Raw genomic sequence first — 16,217 nt, 5'->3', positions numbered from 1 at the left:
CGGACCATTTCAGCACCACGGTGCGCGTGATGCAGGGGAACGCCTTGTTGAGCAGCTGCAGCAGCCGGGACTCCTCCTGGGAAATGGGTGACTTCTTGTTGAGTCAGTACATCACGTTGTCATAGCTCCCTGCGGGCAGAGCACACACAGGCACGTCACCCATCAGCCCCATCCCCGCCACCCGCTGGGCATCCCTCAGCATCATGTTTACAGCGCAGGCACAGGCATGGCGGGGCTGGGTGGATGCTGTCCCCAGAAACTCACGTCCACTGGAACCTCAGGACAAGACCTGTGTGGAAACGGGGTCTCCTAGGATGTCATTAAGTTGAAGTGAGGTCATGCTTGAGTAGGGCACGTCGCAAATCCAGTCACAGGTATCTATCTGAGAGACAGACAACCTGGGCGCGGTGGCTCACACCTGTAATCCCAGCACTCTGGGAGACCGAGGCAGGTAGATCACAAGGTCGAGAGATTGAGACCATCCTGACCAACATGGTGAAACCCCGTCTCTACTAAAAGTACAAAAATTCACTGGACGTGGTGGCGGGTGCCTGCAGTCCCAGCTACTCAGGGGCTGAGGCAGGGGAATCACTTGAACCCAGGAGGGGGTGGTTGCGGGAAGCTGAGATCACACCATTGCACTGCAACCTGGGTGACAGAGCAAGACTCTGTCTCAAAAAAAAAAAAAAACAGGAGGAAACAGAGACACAGAAAAGACCTCATGAAGATGGACGCAGAGCTGGAGTGATGGGGCCATGAGCCCAGGACAACTGGAGCCCCTAGGAGCTGGGAGACGGGGGGAGCAGCCTCCCACCAGAGCCTCAGGAGGGGGTGTGGTCCTGCCCACAACTTGATGTCAGACTCCTATATCCAGAGGTGGGAGAGAGTAAATTTCGGTCATTTGTGGCCTCATAATGTGTGGTCACTTGTTACGGTGGCCGCAGGAAACACAGACCTTTATGGGGACCTTTGTGCAGTCTGACCAAGAGCTGGGCACCTGCATTTCCTGCCTGTGAAACATAGCTGTTATTTCTTAAAAAAAAAAAAAAATATATATATATATTTAAATATACATAAATATATTATATATATGTATACAAATATATTTGAATGTGCACACACAACGTATAAATATATGTATATACATATATGTAAATATATATACATATAACACATAAATATACGTATGTAAATATGGGAATATACATACATATAATTTTTAAATATGTGTATATAAATATGCATGATATATGCATATAATATGCAAATATACATAAACATATACGAAGATACATATGTAACTACATGTAAATAATATATGTAAAAATATATACATAAACACACAAATAAATATATACATAAATATACACAAGTATATTCGCAGAGATAGGGTCTCAGTATGTTGCCCAGGCTGGTCTCAAACTCCTGGGCTCAAGTGATACTCCCGCCTCGGCCTCCCAAAGTGCTGGGATTAGAGGTGTGAGCAACCACGCCTGGCCTGAATGTATTTTTAATTTCTGACCCTCAATGCCTATGGTTAAAGCCCCCAGCTTAAACATTGCACAGATGGACCACACCTTCAGCTCTAGAGAAAACGTGGAAACAGTCCAGGTGTCTGTTGACGGATGAGTAGATAAACAGAGTGTTGTCCCCTCGTGCTGTGGAATATTACTCAGCCGTGAAAAAGGAACGAGGCTCTGACATAGGCTGCAACGTGGATGAACCTTGAGGGTTTTAAGAAGCCAGATATGAAAGACCACATATCCTAAGATTACATTAACATAAAATGTGGAGAACAGAGAAATCCACAGTGACACAATGTGGATTTGTGGTTGACTGAGACTGGGGTGGCAATGCGAGAATAAGGAATTATTATTTGGAGATGGAGTTTTGCTCTTGCTGACCAGGCTGGAGTGCAAGGGGGCAATCTTGGCTCATCACAACCTCCGCCTCCCGGGTTCAAGTGATTCTCCTGCCTCAGTCACCTGAGTAGCTGGGATTACAGGCATGGGCCACCACGCCTAATTAATTTTGTGTTTTTAGTAGAGACGAGGTTTCTCCATGTTGATTAGGCTGGTCTCGAACTCCTCACCTCAGGTAATCCACCCGCCTCAGCCTCCCAAAGTGCTGGGATAACAGGCTGGGATCCACCATGCCTGGCTGCAGGTATGCCTTTATTAGCAGCGTGAGAACAGACCCACACAGTACAGACATGTGTATGTGTGTATATGCATGGGCATGTGTGTATATGTGTGTGCGGGTGTGTGCCTAAGTGCACATGTGCATGTTTGTGCATACCTATGTGTGCGTGTGCATGCTATGTATAAATGTGTGCACGTGTACGTGTGTACCTATGTATGTGTGCCTGTGTGTACACATGTATGCATGTGTACCTGTGTGTATATTCATGTGAGTATGCACATGCACGTGTGCTTGTGTGCACATCCATGCCTGTGCATGTGTGTATATATACATGTGTATACATATGTGCTCATTCTATGCACATGTGTGTGCTTGTGTACTTATGTGCATGTGTGCATACCTATGTGTGTATATGTACATATGTATACATGTGTGCATGTGTGTATACATATGTCCACGTGTACCTATGTGCACATGTGTATACTTATGTGTGTGCATATGTACATGAGCACATGTATGCATGTGTGTGTATTTGCATGCATGTGTTCACATACTTATGCCTATGTGCATGTGTGTATGTGTATATATGTGTGCATATGTGCACACCTATCTGTGTGTATATACATGTGTGCTCGTGTGTGTGCATTCTATGCACATTTGCCTGTGTGTGTGTACCGATGTGCATGTGTGCATACCTGTGTGGGTGCATGTGTATACGTGTGTACATGTACATAGGTGCACATGTGCATGTGTGTGCATACCTGCGTGTGTGCGTGTATACATGTGAATACCTGTGTGCACGTGTGTGTGCACACCCATCCCTATGTGTGTATGTATACGCACACGTGTGCACTGTGCATATATGTGTGTCCGCATCAGCGGGCTTTGTGGGATTTCCCTACACCCAGGATTGCTCCTACAGCTGGCACCTCCACTGGGGAACACAGGGGCAATAGCCCCTGCCCCTCCCACCCTCACCTGGGATGGAGAGGTGGTGGAGGGGCACATCCCAGAGCTGGGGACACAGCGCCGACAGCCAGTCCTCATTCTCATTTCGGAAGCGCAGGCCTGAGAAGCTGCTGGAAGCACTCGCCTGCCCGACCATCAGAGGTGAACCCTGGGAAGCAACCTGAGGAAGAAGAAGAGGAAAAGAGGTTTTCTGTGGTGAAATTTGTGCTGTTGGCAGGCACAGTGGCTCATGTCTGTCATCCTAGCACTTTGGAAGGCCAAGGCGGGCGGATCACGAAGCTAGGAGTTCGAGACCAGCCTGGTCAACATGTTGAAACCCCGTCTCTACTAAAAATGCAAAAATTAGCTAAGTTCCTGCAGAAAGGGTACTCCCACTAGCCATCGTGGCATGAAGAGTACAACAAACAAAGGAAAACATACACGTTTATCCCTGACACATTTGGGGTCGCCCTTACTGCTGTGTCTCATCTCCGTTGGCTGGAGCCAGACCTCACCATCTAAACTGAAATCCGACTGGCTGATAACTTAACACTTTTCTAAACAGGTGAAAGCCATGCAGAGCTGGGACATGCCTGTGAGCACGTCCAGCACAGATATCTCCGTTAAAATACAAGGACATAGAATGTATTACGTGCCTGTGAGCACGGCATGTCTAACAGCTACTTAGGATAGGGCTTCTAGCAAAAAGGCAAGAAGGCTTTTGAAGGAAGTGTTTAAAACGATTATTCCTAACATTTATGAATCTTTCTTAAACAAGAAACAAAACTTTGAGGAGGAATTTTTTTTCCTTCCCACAGTTTAATTTGCAGGGCCCCGGTTGCAGAACCCAACAGTGTAGCAGAAGAGTTCTCTTTCTTTCCATGCATATGGAACCGAAAGGGGGGGGGAGGGGGAGAGAGAGAGAGAGAGAGAGAAGAGAGGAGAGAGAGAGAGAGACTGACAGAGAGAGAGAGAGAGAGAGAGAGAGAGAGAGAGAGAGAGAGAGAGAGAAACAGAGAGAGGTCCAGAGCCACCTAGGGCAACCCCCACCCCAACAAGGAGTTCACAAAGCCTCTTTCCTGGGGTGACTGCAGCATGTCTCTTGCCTTCTGGGGAGCCCCCACCCTGAGATCATACATTAAACCCTCCAGCCTCGGACAGTGAAAAGGTCCCCACAGGTGATTCCGTGGGATCTCCCAGCTGTGGGGTCTACCAGGCACGGGGGCCTAAATTCTGGGTGTGTCAAAGCCACGTAACACACAGCCTGGGAGGGGCCCAGGTCCTGCACCTCCCAGTCTGGACCCCACAGGGGCTCCGCCTCCATCTGTTGGGGTATCGAGCCCTGGTGTGGGAAATCTCTCTGATGAAGGTTCCCAGGCTTATAAAACAAGGAAAACAAGGCCAGGCACGGTGCCTCACGCCTGTCATCCCAGCACTCTGGGAGGCCGAGGCGGGCGGATCACGAGGTCAAGAGATCGAGACCAGCCTGGCCAACATGGTGAAACTCCGTCTCTACTAAAAATACAAAATGTAGCCGGGCATCGTGGCACATGCGTGTGATCCCAGCTACTTGGGAGGCTGAGGCAGGGGAATCATTTGAAGCCGGAAGGCGGAGGTTGCAGTGAACTGAGGTCACGTCACCGCATTCCAGCCTGGGTGACAGAGGGAGACATTGTCTCAAAAAAAAAAAAAAAAAAAAAAGAAATGGGACGTAGAGGAAGGGAAGGAGCCCCCATCTCCTAGAGAAGAGGCTCACCTCAGCAGACTCCAAACTGCAAACCCATCTTGGGACCCAAACACAGGGGGAGTTAGGAATTAGTTGCTCTTAGCTGGGTGCAGGTGCTCACGCCTGTAATGCCAGCAGTTTGGGAGGCCGAGGCGGGTGGATCACGAGGTCAAGAGATCGACACCATCCTGGTCAACATGGTGAAACCCCATCTCTACTAAAAATACAAAAAGAAAATTAGCTGGGCATGGTGGCGCATGCCTGTAATCCCAGCTACTCAGGAGGCTGAGGCAGGAGAATTGCCTGAACCCAGGAGGCAGAGGTTGCAGTGAGCCGAGATCGTGCCATTGCACTCCAGCCTGGGTAACAAGAGTGAAACTCCGTCTCAAAAAAAAAAAAAAAAAAAAAAAAAAAAAAAGTTGCCTAAAGAGGTGCACACAGTCTGCGCTGCTGCCCTCCAGCTGGAAGGGAACCTCAGTTCTTTCCTATTGGCTGGAGCCCTTCACAGAATGTCCCCCACCCCTTCCAGTACCTGCTGCACTGCCCCTCCCCCTCTGCAGAATGTCTGGGGTCCTATGTTCTAAACTGCTTTACTTTCAAATTTTACCGGACCTACCTGAACTCAGGAAAATCTGTTGAGGCAGGTCACTCTCTGGGTCCTGCTCTTGACTTTTCTCATTGTGGAAACTGTCAGACAGCGGTGATCAGCACCCAGCCTGAGGGGATGGCTTCAAATGGAGGTGAGTCTGTAGGGACAGGGGCATTATCCAAGTCTCTGTCACGTTTCAAATCCTTGGGAATTCAAATTTGACACTGCCCCAGGGACAGTTGATAGGGCTAGTGTCGAGGAGGGAGGGAGCACTGGATGTCCCCAAAGACATCACACCTGGAGAGGGCCATGGCACCCTGAGTCTGTGGTTAGGGAGGACGGCTTCTCGGAGGTGGACCAAGATGCCTGGGGGAATACACCGTGTAGGGGAAAGGATGGAGTGGATGTACTGATTCTTTCTAGAAGGGGACAGGTCACGTCACCGTGTGTTTGTAGGGAGTGGTGGGATCGTGTTGTGCTGGTGGCCCAATGAAGATGGCGGGCAAGCCTGAGCCCTGTGTTATGTCTTCGGGCACCTGGAAGGTGCCCTTCCATAGTGTTCAGAGGGATTTGGACTGGACTTTTCTAGATCTTAGGGAGGAGTGAGGAGGAGAAGTCTCAGCCAGAGACGACTGTTGGGTGTGATGGCTGTGACAGAGCATGCAGTGACAGCCTCTGGGTGGGCGAGCCTGGGGCTACTGTAACTGCCGCAGCCTCTCAGCTCGCTCCCCAGAGGTGGCTTCTCAGTCAGTTCAGGTAGCTGTTGGCTTTAACAGGGGTGGGGCCAGTTGGGGAAGTTCAGGCAACACGGCCCGGGCTTCCCAGGTTGTTCTGAATTGTTCATCCTTTTGTGGAAGCGCAGGTCTTCAGACCCACTTCCTCTTGTCTGCTAGCTCACGGCCTGTCCTCTGCACTTTGCGTTTCCGTGGAGATGAACAATTTGCCTCTATTCCATGTCTACTACCTCATGAACAGGGGACAGGTGGGGACTCTTGCTGCTTCTCAGTGGAAAGGTCTGGAAAGACTGGTTTCCTTTTCAGTAGAGGAAGGAGAGTAGCACACAAATAGGAAGATGGTCCTCTTATTATTATTATTCAAGTTAGGATGTGTGCCCTGACTGATGAGGTGCATGTGCTGTATCCCTGTTCCCCTTGACTGGAGACTGCATGAAGTCCTAGCGAACAGGGATGAGCTCCAGACAACTTTGCCACATCTGGCCTGTGGCCCAAGAACCTCTGGTTCTTGGTTGGTCACTATATTCAGTTATTGGGAGCTCAAAGGAAAAGGACCAGAGATGGGCTCGTTGCCCTATGACCTACTGTAACATGACTAGCAGCTGTGAAAATCCCCAGACACCTCCCCCGACAGCCCCACTGCTCACCGCTTGCTGGCTGTGTTCTGATCGTGTGCCGCTCTTGCTGGCTGCGCAGTGACAGTATCTCAGGGAACTCCACCGCTTCTCAGACCTGCTCCCTGGGAACAGAGCTTCCTGAGTGGCAGCCAGGACCACCGAGCACTGAGGAAAGTGTCGCCTGACTCTGACCCATGTTTAGCACTTGCGGGGCATGGTGCCAGAACAATCACTTGCACACTGGGTGTGATGCGTATGGGTTATCTTCAGGGTTCACGGGGTGCTGGCTTGGGAGAGATTTCCATCCAGTGGTTTTCTTTCATTGTTTCTTTTTCAACATGGAGTCTTGCTCTGTCACCCAGGCTAGAATGCAGTAGTGCAATCTTGGTTAACTGACAGGCTCTCTAGTGAAGGGACCCTCCTATGGAGGAACAGAGCATGCGATGCACAATCAGGGACACTTGCAAGCTGCAGTTTCCCTGTCACATGCCCTCAGCTGTAGGACACCCCTCTGATTCCCCAGTGACTAGGGCGGACCTGGAGACCCCAGCTCATTCACCTCTTTCCTTCATCTCCACAGCATGCCCAGAGCTGGAACCGGGTGTCACCAAGAACCCTGGCACCTCCATGCCAGTGTTCACGGCTCTGTCCTTTGCCACACCTGCTCCTGGCCCAGGAGATGGGCCGCCCCTCGTGACTGCAGTGGTTCCTCCAGGCGGCCCTCCGGTGCTGTCTGCCTTCCCCAGGACCCCTCTGGTGGCAGGACAGGATGGCCAAGGCCTCAACTGGGCCTGGGCTTCCAACGTCCTTGTCCAGATGAAGACAGAAGTGGGGCCTGTGAAGGCCCTTGTCCAGATGAAGACAGAAGTGGGGCCTGTGAAGGCCCCTCAGGCACAGACCTTGGTCCTACCTCAGGCCCCCCTTGTCTGGCAGGCTCCAGGTGCCGTCTGTGAGGGAGTCGCATGTCCACTTCCCCGACCCCTGGCAGCTGCCCCTGTGGTGCCCGCTATGGCTGCCCATGTCATTGGGGGCACACAGGCCTGTGACAGAGGTTGGTCCCAGGGCCTTCCTCCTCCAGCACCACCACCTGCTCCCCAGCCGGGCCCCATCATGGCTCCAGGGAATGCTTGTCCATGGTCACAAGGGGTTCATGGAGAGGGCAACCTGGCTCCCTTCCAGGCGAAGGCCCTGCCGGAAAACTCCTACAACCACCAGAGCGTGTATGAGAACTTCCGACTCTGGCAGCACTACAAGCCCCTGGTCCAGAGGCACCTTCCCCAGAGTCCGGACACGGAAGCGCTTTCCTGTTTCTTCATGTGAGTGTCCTCGGGGCACCGGAGCTCACCCTGCAGCTCACCCATAAAGAGGATGCTGGATGGACGGGAGGTCATGCTGTTCGGGGGAGCTTGCAGGGTAGTCTTGAAGGCGACGGGTTGAGCTATGGAAGGGCACATTTTCAGGAACATTCATCTGGCTGCCGCTCAGGACAGACTCTCAGGGGCCTCATCTCACCTGCCCCTCACTGTCCCGTGAGTCCAGCCAATCCTTACTGGGCAGGTATTTGCAGCTTTGCGCTCGATCCCGTCTAGAAAAAGGGACGACGATGCTTCATTCAGAGGGTGGTGAAGAGGTGACTTGAGATCACATATGAGGCACACAGCACAGTGCCCAGCACATGCTGGGACACGTTACATGATAACTGTTATGATTACTGTCCCTACTGCTATCGTTATCAGGACTAGGCTATCTAGGACAGTGTTCCCCACAGCCACGGGCTCCAGTGATGGCTCTGAGTGCACCATGAGCCCAGCAGCCCAGGGCCATGGACTGTGGTGACTGAGGCAGCAATGCCAGCATCTGAGAGTTTGTCGATTCAGTCCCAGTCCTGCCTCTCTCCATCCTGCGGTGCCTCTGTGACCCTGTGTCCCCCGCTGATGAGCAAACTCGTACTCCACGGGAGCTTGAGCACATCCACCGGGCAACACACTGGCCACTCCCCTAGGCAAGTCCCCTGCCCAGGGTGTAGGTGTAAGGAGGCCCCATCTTTGTCCCAAAAAATCTTGCTGCCCCTGCATCCTGGAACTGGTTGCATTCTCCCTTGGAGCTGAGTCCCAGTGCACTGGTGACCCTGATTCACGGAGTAGAGTTGCCCCAGGCTCACAGGCTTGGAGTGGAGTGGGCTTCGATGCCGTTCTGCTTTGGTTCTGGTTTCTACTCGTCTCCAGGACTCTGAGGCTGCATCCCCAGGGGCTGCCTTGCTCCAGAGTCCCCAGGAAGCTGGCTAAATGCTCAGTCCTGGGGTCTTGGAACCTGCATGTTAACCCTCGCTCCCTGGTCATTCTATGTGTGCGCTGTCTCAGTCAGCTCGGGCTCTGCCATAACTAATCCTATAGACTGGGTGCTTTATCAGGACACATTCACGTCTCCCAGTTCCAGAGATCGGAAGTCCCAGATCAAGGCGACAGCAGATTGGTGTCCTGGGTGGAGAGGGCTGCCTCTGGCTGTGTCCTCTTGCGGGTGAGAGGGAGAGCCCTGGTGTCTCCTTCTGCCCTTATCGGGGCTCGGATGCCAAGATGGGAACCCACCCTCATGACCTGCTCTAACCCTGATTAACTCCAACAACCGACACACGAGGGATTAGGGCTTCAGCACAGGAATGCTGGGGACACTCATGTTCCACCCATAGTACTGAGTTCATTTGTCAACACTGTAACACTGAGGACTCGAGGGGCAGTTGGAGAGACCAGCCGGTGACTTGTGTTGACGACTGATCTTGGGGGCATATCCTGCCCACGTCGGGGAGAACAGGACAGGGAGAGATGGCAGGACATTTGTGGGGGGGGGGACAGGGGCCGGGTGTTGGGACCAGTGGGCTTGGGATGGAGGGTGGGCTTATGGACTGGGACTGACTGCACTGCCTTACAGCCCAGTTCTCAGATCCCTGGCCCGGCGGAAGCCCACCATGATACTGGAGGAGGGACCATGGCGGGCCGTGCAGGAATGGCAGCACACGAGCAACTTTGACCAGATGATCTACTACAAGATAGCGGGAAAGTGAGTCTGGGGTGCAGGGGCAGAGCCCACATGGCAGGGTGAGAGAGGATGACAGAAGCCGGATGGCCATGGTGGCTTCTCAGTGTGGAGCATGAGGAGGGTGTGGACAAACGCAGGCCCTCCTGGGCCCCTGGCTCCCTCAGGAAGCTGCTCCTCCCTCCTGGAGTGCTCTGAGGTCTCTATCCTGCCCTGGTGGGAAGCCACGCCCTGCTTGGCCTCAGGCCAACCCCTGCCTGACACTAAGGGTCAGGGAGGGAGGAGCCAGCATCACAGCCCAAAGGAGATCACTGCCAGTTGTGAGGATGGGGAGAAGGGGCGCTGGGGACTATAGACAGAGCAGGGTGCACTCTCCTCACAGCAGTGGCCAGAAGTCAGTTTTCACCCAACCCAGCCTGGCCAGGATTGGAGAAACCTGCGCTGGGTCAGGGGAGACCTGCATCCAGGACACCATGAGACCCATCTCTGGCCTGCCTGCCTTTGCTCCTCGTAGTCCCCTCCTTTAAGACAGAAAGAAGACAGCAGCCTCAGGGGAAAGGGGCCCTGTCTTTTGCGCCCAGCTTTTTCTTCCTTCCGACCGGGGTCTCCCACACTTCATCTTCCTGGGTTATCCTTCAGGGGCCCACAGTCCCAACCTCAGGACTCATGCAACTGGGCAACATCATGGACGCCTTCCGCCATAAACCCCACCCCTGGTACTTTCCTAGGCCTCATGGCCCTGACAAGTCAGAAAGCCCTGTTGATGCCATGGGCTCTGCAGGGGCCGGGTGAGGGAGGGAGAGCCCAGAACTCTGGGAATAGTTCCCTCTGGGACTGGGGGACGGGCCCCAGGGAAGGCCTGGACAGCCTGCCTGAGGCATGCCTTCCCATCCCTGCCATCGGCTGCTGCCTGGTCCTGGGGGCAGAGGGCCTGGACCCTCTCAGGACGGCCTACACCTTCTTCACCCCAGGTTCCTGGAGTTTGAGGCTGAGGAGAAGATGCAGATTCAGAAGTCACAGTGGACGAAGGGGCCCCAGTGCCTGCCTCCTCCAGCCCTGCCGAGGCTTGAACCTCAGGGACCGTTGGCCCCTGAGGTGGTCAAGCAGCCAGGTATGGCTTCCCACATTCCCACAGGAGCCACGGCAAAGCCCAGAGGGGCCAAGGGAGGCCACTGGCCCCACACCCCATGCCTCCCTTCAAGAGAGGGATTTGTTCCTTCCAACAAGACAGTTTAGGGAAGCTGGGGGGCTGGGTCGCCCGTGCTCATAAAGTGGGTATTCACCTGGTCAGGTTTCCTAGCTACTCTCTCCCCTCGCCATTCCAAAACTCAACAATCTGCCCAGGAAGCAGGGATGAGCGGGTGGAGTACTCAGCATATCAGTGACTCCAAGCTTACTCCAAAAGGATGCTGTCTCACATGTGCCCCTCCTGTGGCGTCTCTTCCAGGGGCGCTGTGGTTCAGGTGGTCCTGACCCAGCTGGGACCCACTTCAGGTCCCTGAGCCCTGCCCTCCCCTGTGTGATGCAGGCAGGAGGAGCAGCCCTCACCACGCCCATCCTCCTCCCTCCCTGCCTCAGTGTACCTTCCCAGCAAGGCCGGCCCCAAGGCCCCACCTGCCTGCCTGCCACCACCGAGGCCCCAGAGGCCAGCGGAGACCAAGGCCCACCTGACACCCAGGCCGCAGCAGCCAGCGGAGACCAAGGCCCCCGAGGAGGTCCCCCCTGAAGTGGTGCAAGAGTATGTGGACATCGTGCAGGAGCTGCTGGGGCCTCCCGTTGGGGCCGTGGGGGAGTTCAACGGAGAATGGGAAGAGGGCGAAGTGAAGCAGGAAGGGGAGAGGATGCTTCTAGACCCAGGTGTCCTGAGCTACGCTGACAATCTGTGTTCCCAGAAAGACTTCATCACCAAGGTGGGCTAGCCTGAAGTGCTGGAGTCTGCAGAATTTGATGGGGTGGCACTCACAGGTCCTTGGAATTAAGCTCTGTTCCTTAGCTCCTCCGCAGTAGATGGGTGTGTGTGTTGCCATCGATTTGACTGTCTGTGTGATTCTGTCTGTGTCTTTGTATCTGTGATTGGTTACTCTGTGTCGATGTGGGTATGACTGTGGAGTGTGTGTGTTACTTGTGTCTATTTTCCTGTATCGTATGTGGGTCTCTTTGTGTGTCTGTGTGTGGTTTGTGTGTCTCTGTCTGCATGTGTGTATGCTCCCAGGTCTGTGGTCTGTGTGTGGAGCTGGTGGTCGCCATGATATGAGACAGTTCCAGAAGGGTGGGGACGGGGCGCTCACTGCTTTCTCCATCTCCTCCGGGTGTCCTTGGCTCCAGGTTACTCCCTGCCCAGGAAGCTCACACTGTCTTCCTTCTGTTTCCAGGTGGAGGCCGTCATTCACCCCCGATTCCTGGAAGAACTGCTTTCCCCAGATACACACATGGATTTCTTGGCCCTAAGCCAGGAGGTGGAGCAGGAGGAAGGACTCACCCTTGCCCAGGTAGAGCAGGGAGGGAGGGGAACCCAGGTACCCTGGGGGCAGGAGGGACCCGGCACAGAAGCCCCACCTGATTGTCCACCCCACCCTGCGGAGGATGCTTGGCTTCTTGGGGAGCCACTCCGAGGTGGGGGGGTGCAGGTTCCGAAGGAGCAGGATGGAGAGGAGCCAGGGAGGGGAGTCAGGATGCAAACTGCAGTGAGGCCCAGCGGGATGCCCAGCTGAGCCACACCCTCTGTCTTTCACAGGAAGCCCAGCTGCCTCAGGCTTCCCTGCCTGCTGCCCAACTGCCTTGGTCTCCACCACCCTGGGCCCTGTTCACACTTGAGACAGCGCCAGTAAGGGCTGCCCCCTTTCCTCCCACAGGTAGCAGAGAAGCACCTCCTATCCTTGAAGGAGGAATGGTGTGAAAGAGCAGTCCCTAGTCATGGCACCACCCAGCTGGGCTCAATCTCTTCTAAGTCTGCAGCAGGCCAAGGAGCAGAGAGAGATGTGCCTGGCCCCCAACAACGGGTCAGCATGGAAACCTGCCCACCCCAGATGGCTGCCAGGACCCTCAGGGACAAGGCAGAGTGTGCACTGGGATGGCCAGGTCCAAAAACCCTGTTGTGCTTTTGGAGAGGCTGGATTCTCGCAGGCTGAGGGCTGCCCGGACAAACTCTCCTTCCCAGGATCACAGACCCATCCCCCAGACGGCTTCCCGGGACCCTCAGGGACGAGGCAGGGTGTGCACTGGGATGGCCAGGTCCAAAAATCCTGTTGTGGTTTTGGAGAGACTGGATTCCTGCTAGCTGAGGGCTGCCCGGACAGACTCTCCTCCCCAGGACCATAGACGCACCTGCCCAGGCGTGGAGACCATGGATACCTGGGGTCTCCCTGGTGCCTCTCCTGTCAAGGAGTCATGCAGCCTGTCCAAGAGGTCAAGTGAGAAGGAGAGGGAAATCCCTGGTATGGTTTCTGCCGTGGGTACCAACTACAGGCTGCGGCCCTGGAAGCTGTCCCAGAGCCCTGTCCCTGCCTCGGGCCTTCTCAGCCCAGAAGCGCCCTCTCCTCCCCAGGACCACAGACCAACCTGCCCAGGCGTGGGGACCAAGGACACCTGGGGTCTCCCTGGAGCCTCTCCTGTCAAGGAGTCATGCAGGCTGTCTAAGGGGTCAATTGAGGAGGAGAGGGAAATCCCCGGTATGGTTTCTGCCGTGGGTACCAACTACACGCTGCGGCCCTGGAAGCTGTCCCAGAGCCCTGTCCCTGCCTTGGGCCTTCTCAGCCTAGAAGGGCGGGAACCCCAGGGAGCTCTTCAGTCCCAATCTGCAAAAAGAAGAGACCTTAGCCCAGTACCCGCTCCCACCACCAAGTCCAAGAAGCGAGCTCTCTTCAGAGGCCTATCCCCTGCTGTTCAGACGCCCAACCTAGGGCCTGGGCTCAGAGTCTCTGGGACGCAATCCCTGGCTTGGGGGCTGGGTGGCCCCTCACAGTCTAAAAAGAGAAAGGGTGACCCCTTGCTTTCTAAGAGGAGGAAAATGTAGCATTATAGCCAGTAGAGGGACAGGGCAGGCTCTCTGGTGCCAATCCCCAAGGGTGGGGCTCTCAACTCTCGGACCCTCAGGGCATCAGGTGCCTCACAGCAAAGACTTCTCCCCTAGGGCTGATCTTGCTGGGCCTTAGCATGATGGGGGAGGGTGGGGGAGGGAAGGGGCGGGAGGGAGGGGAGGGAGACGGTGGCTGAACTGGAATGGAGGGCCTAGGGGTAGCAGGTGGGGAGCAATACCTTGGAGGTCTCATGTGTAAATCTGAACAAACACAGTTGTGTTGGAAATGCTCTCCGGGCTCCTGCCTCTGTCCTCTGGGCTGTGCTGCTCAGTGGAGGGGGTCTGTGAAGGAGTACAGAGGGCCTGGGAGATGCCAGGCACTGGGTACCCACGGGGGCCAGCCCCACTCGTTCCTCCAGGTGTAGGCTGCCCCTTCAGATGCTCCAGGAACTGACGGATGCTGAGGAGACCCTGATCCCTCCCACCACCCACTCACAAGGCCCCGACTGCTTTAGTTATCAGCATCCCTGGAAAATCCTGGGATGTTGAGAGCTGGCTGGCTCTTGTTCTGCCCCGTGGGAGCTGAGGAGAAGGCAGCTGCCCGCAACATGGACACGGGGAGAGGCGGTCACTCCTGCTTAACCTTCATCAGGAAGAGCTCGGACCCTGGGCTGAGGGGAGATGTCGAGGCATTCATCCACATGGGTGTGTTTGGGATACGACGGTGGGAGGGGAGCAGGGGAACTCCTTCTGCCGGTTTCCAGGCAGGAAAGAATCTTGTCCAACTGGCAGAAACAGACGCTCCTTGCTGTGGCCACGGGGACTGGCCTCAGGGGCACTCAGGGTCCTGCATGGAGCCCCCCACAGCTATGATTCCCTTCCCATATGATGACGGAACTCTTGTGTGGAATTGATGCAGACACAGATTTGAACCCAAGAGGTGAATGTTGCAGTGAGCCGGGATAGCACCATTGTACTCAAGCCTGGGCAACAATAGCAAAACTCCACCTCAAAAATAAAAATAAAAATAAATTAGCTGGGCTAATCCCAGCTGCTCGAGAGGCTGAGGCAGGATAATCACTTGAACCTGGGAGGCAGAGGTTGCAGTGAGCCAAGATGGCGCCATTGCACTCCAGCCTGGGCGGCAAGAGCAAAACCCCTACCAAAAAAAAAAAAAAAAAAGAAAAAAAGAATTATCCAGGCATAGTGGCATGCTCCTGTAGTCCCAGCTACTTGGGAGGCTGAGGCAGGAGAATTGCTTGAACCCGGGAGACGCCCACCATCCCACCCAGCTAATTTTTCTCTATTCTTTGTAAACATGGGGTTTCACTACGTTGGCCAGGCTGGTCTCAAACTCCTGATCTCGGGCAATCCACCCGCTTCAGCCTCCCAAAGTGCTGGGATTACAGGCGTGAGCCACCATGCTCAATCCATCTCTTTCAATAAGCTTCTGCACAGCAAAGGAAACAAACGAAAGAGCAAAGAGACAACCTGCTGAATGGGAAACGACATGTGCAAACTGTTCACGACAAAGGACTAAAATCCAGAATATGTAACGAGCTCAAATAACCAACGATGAAAAACAACAAATAATCCCACTAAAAAATGGACAAAGGACATCAAAAAACATACAAATGGCCAACTGATATATGAAAAAATGATCACATCAGTAATCACCAGGTAAGTGCCAATCAAAACTACAACGAGATACCTACCACCTTAGCACAGCTAGGATAACTATTCTTAAAAATACAAACAGCAGATGCTGACATGATGCGGAGGAAAGGGAACTCTTACACACTGAGGCGGGACTGGAAATCAGTAACGTCGTTATGAAAACCAGTATGGAGATTTCTCAAAATACTAAAAACAAAACTACTACTTGATCCAGCCATCCCACTACTGGCTAGTTAACCAACATAAAAGAAATCAGTATATCAAATCAGTATACACTCACATGTTTATCACAGCGCTATTGACAACAGCAAAGATATGGAATCAACCCAAGTATCCACCAATGAGCAGACAAGGAAAGCGTGGCATATATACACAATGGAACGCTATTCAGCCAGAAAAAATCATGAAATCACGTTGTTTGCAGCAACATGGATGAAGCTGCAGGTCATTATGTTAAGTGAAATAAGCCAGGCCAGCCATAGGAAGAAAAACATCACACATTCTCACAAACATGTGGGAGCTAAAAACAACAACGACAACAAAAAAAAAAAAGTTGACCTCATGGAAACAAAGAATACAATGACAGGTATCAGAGGCTGGGAAGGGATGGGGGTGAGGAAGAGAGCTTGGTTAACAGGTACAAACATACAGTTAGAAACAGTAAGTTCTAACGTTCTATAGCAGAGTACGGTCACCACAGTTAGCTCAGGCTTGGAGTGCAATGGTGCGATGTATTTGC

The 16,217-nt window shown here is 53.7% G+C and overlaps 1 long non-coding RNA gene across 1 annotated transcript; it reads right to left on the bottom strand.

Moving 5' to 3' along the window:
- Positions 1-1,309: 1,309 nt before the first annotated feature.
- On the bottom strand, positions 1,310-13,945 carry LOC135272577 (uncharacterized). Its single transcript, XR_010340598.1, has 4 exons — positions 6,787-13,945; positions 5,433-5,562; positions 3,121-3,271; positions 1,310-1,724 (listed from the first exon to the last, which is right to left on the bottom strand). It is a non-coding gene; the product is annotated as an uncharacterized LOC135272577 (long non-coding RNA).
- Between the last annotated feature and the right edge of the window lie 2,272 nt (positions 13,946-16,217).

The sequence above is a fragment of the Aotus nancymaae genome, unplaced genomic scaffold, assembly GCF_030222135.1.
Source record: "Aotus nancymaae isolate 86718 unplaced genomic scaffold, 86718_ANA_hifiasm-v0.15.2.pri h1tg000115l, whole genome shotgun sequence".
Classification (NCBI taxonomy): Eukaryota; Metazoa; Chordata; class Mammalia; order Primates; family Aotidae; genus Aotus; species Aotus nancymaae.
The sequence above is the reverse complement of the archived record's forward strand: the minus strand, read 5'-3'. Positions and strand labels throughout refer to the sequence as shown.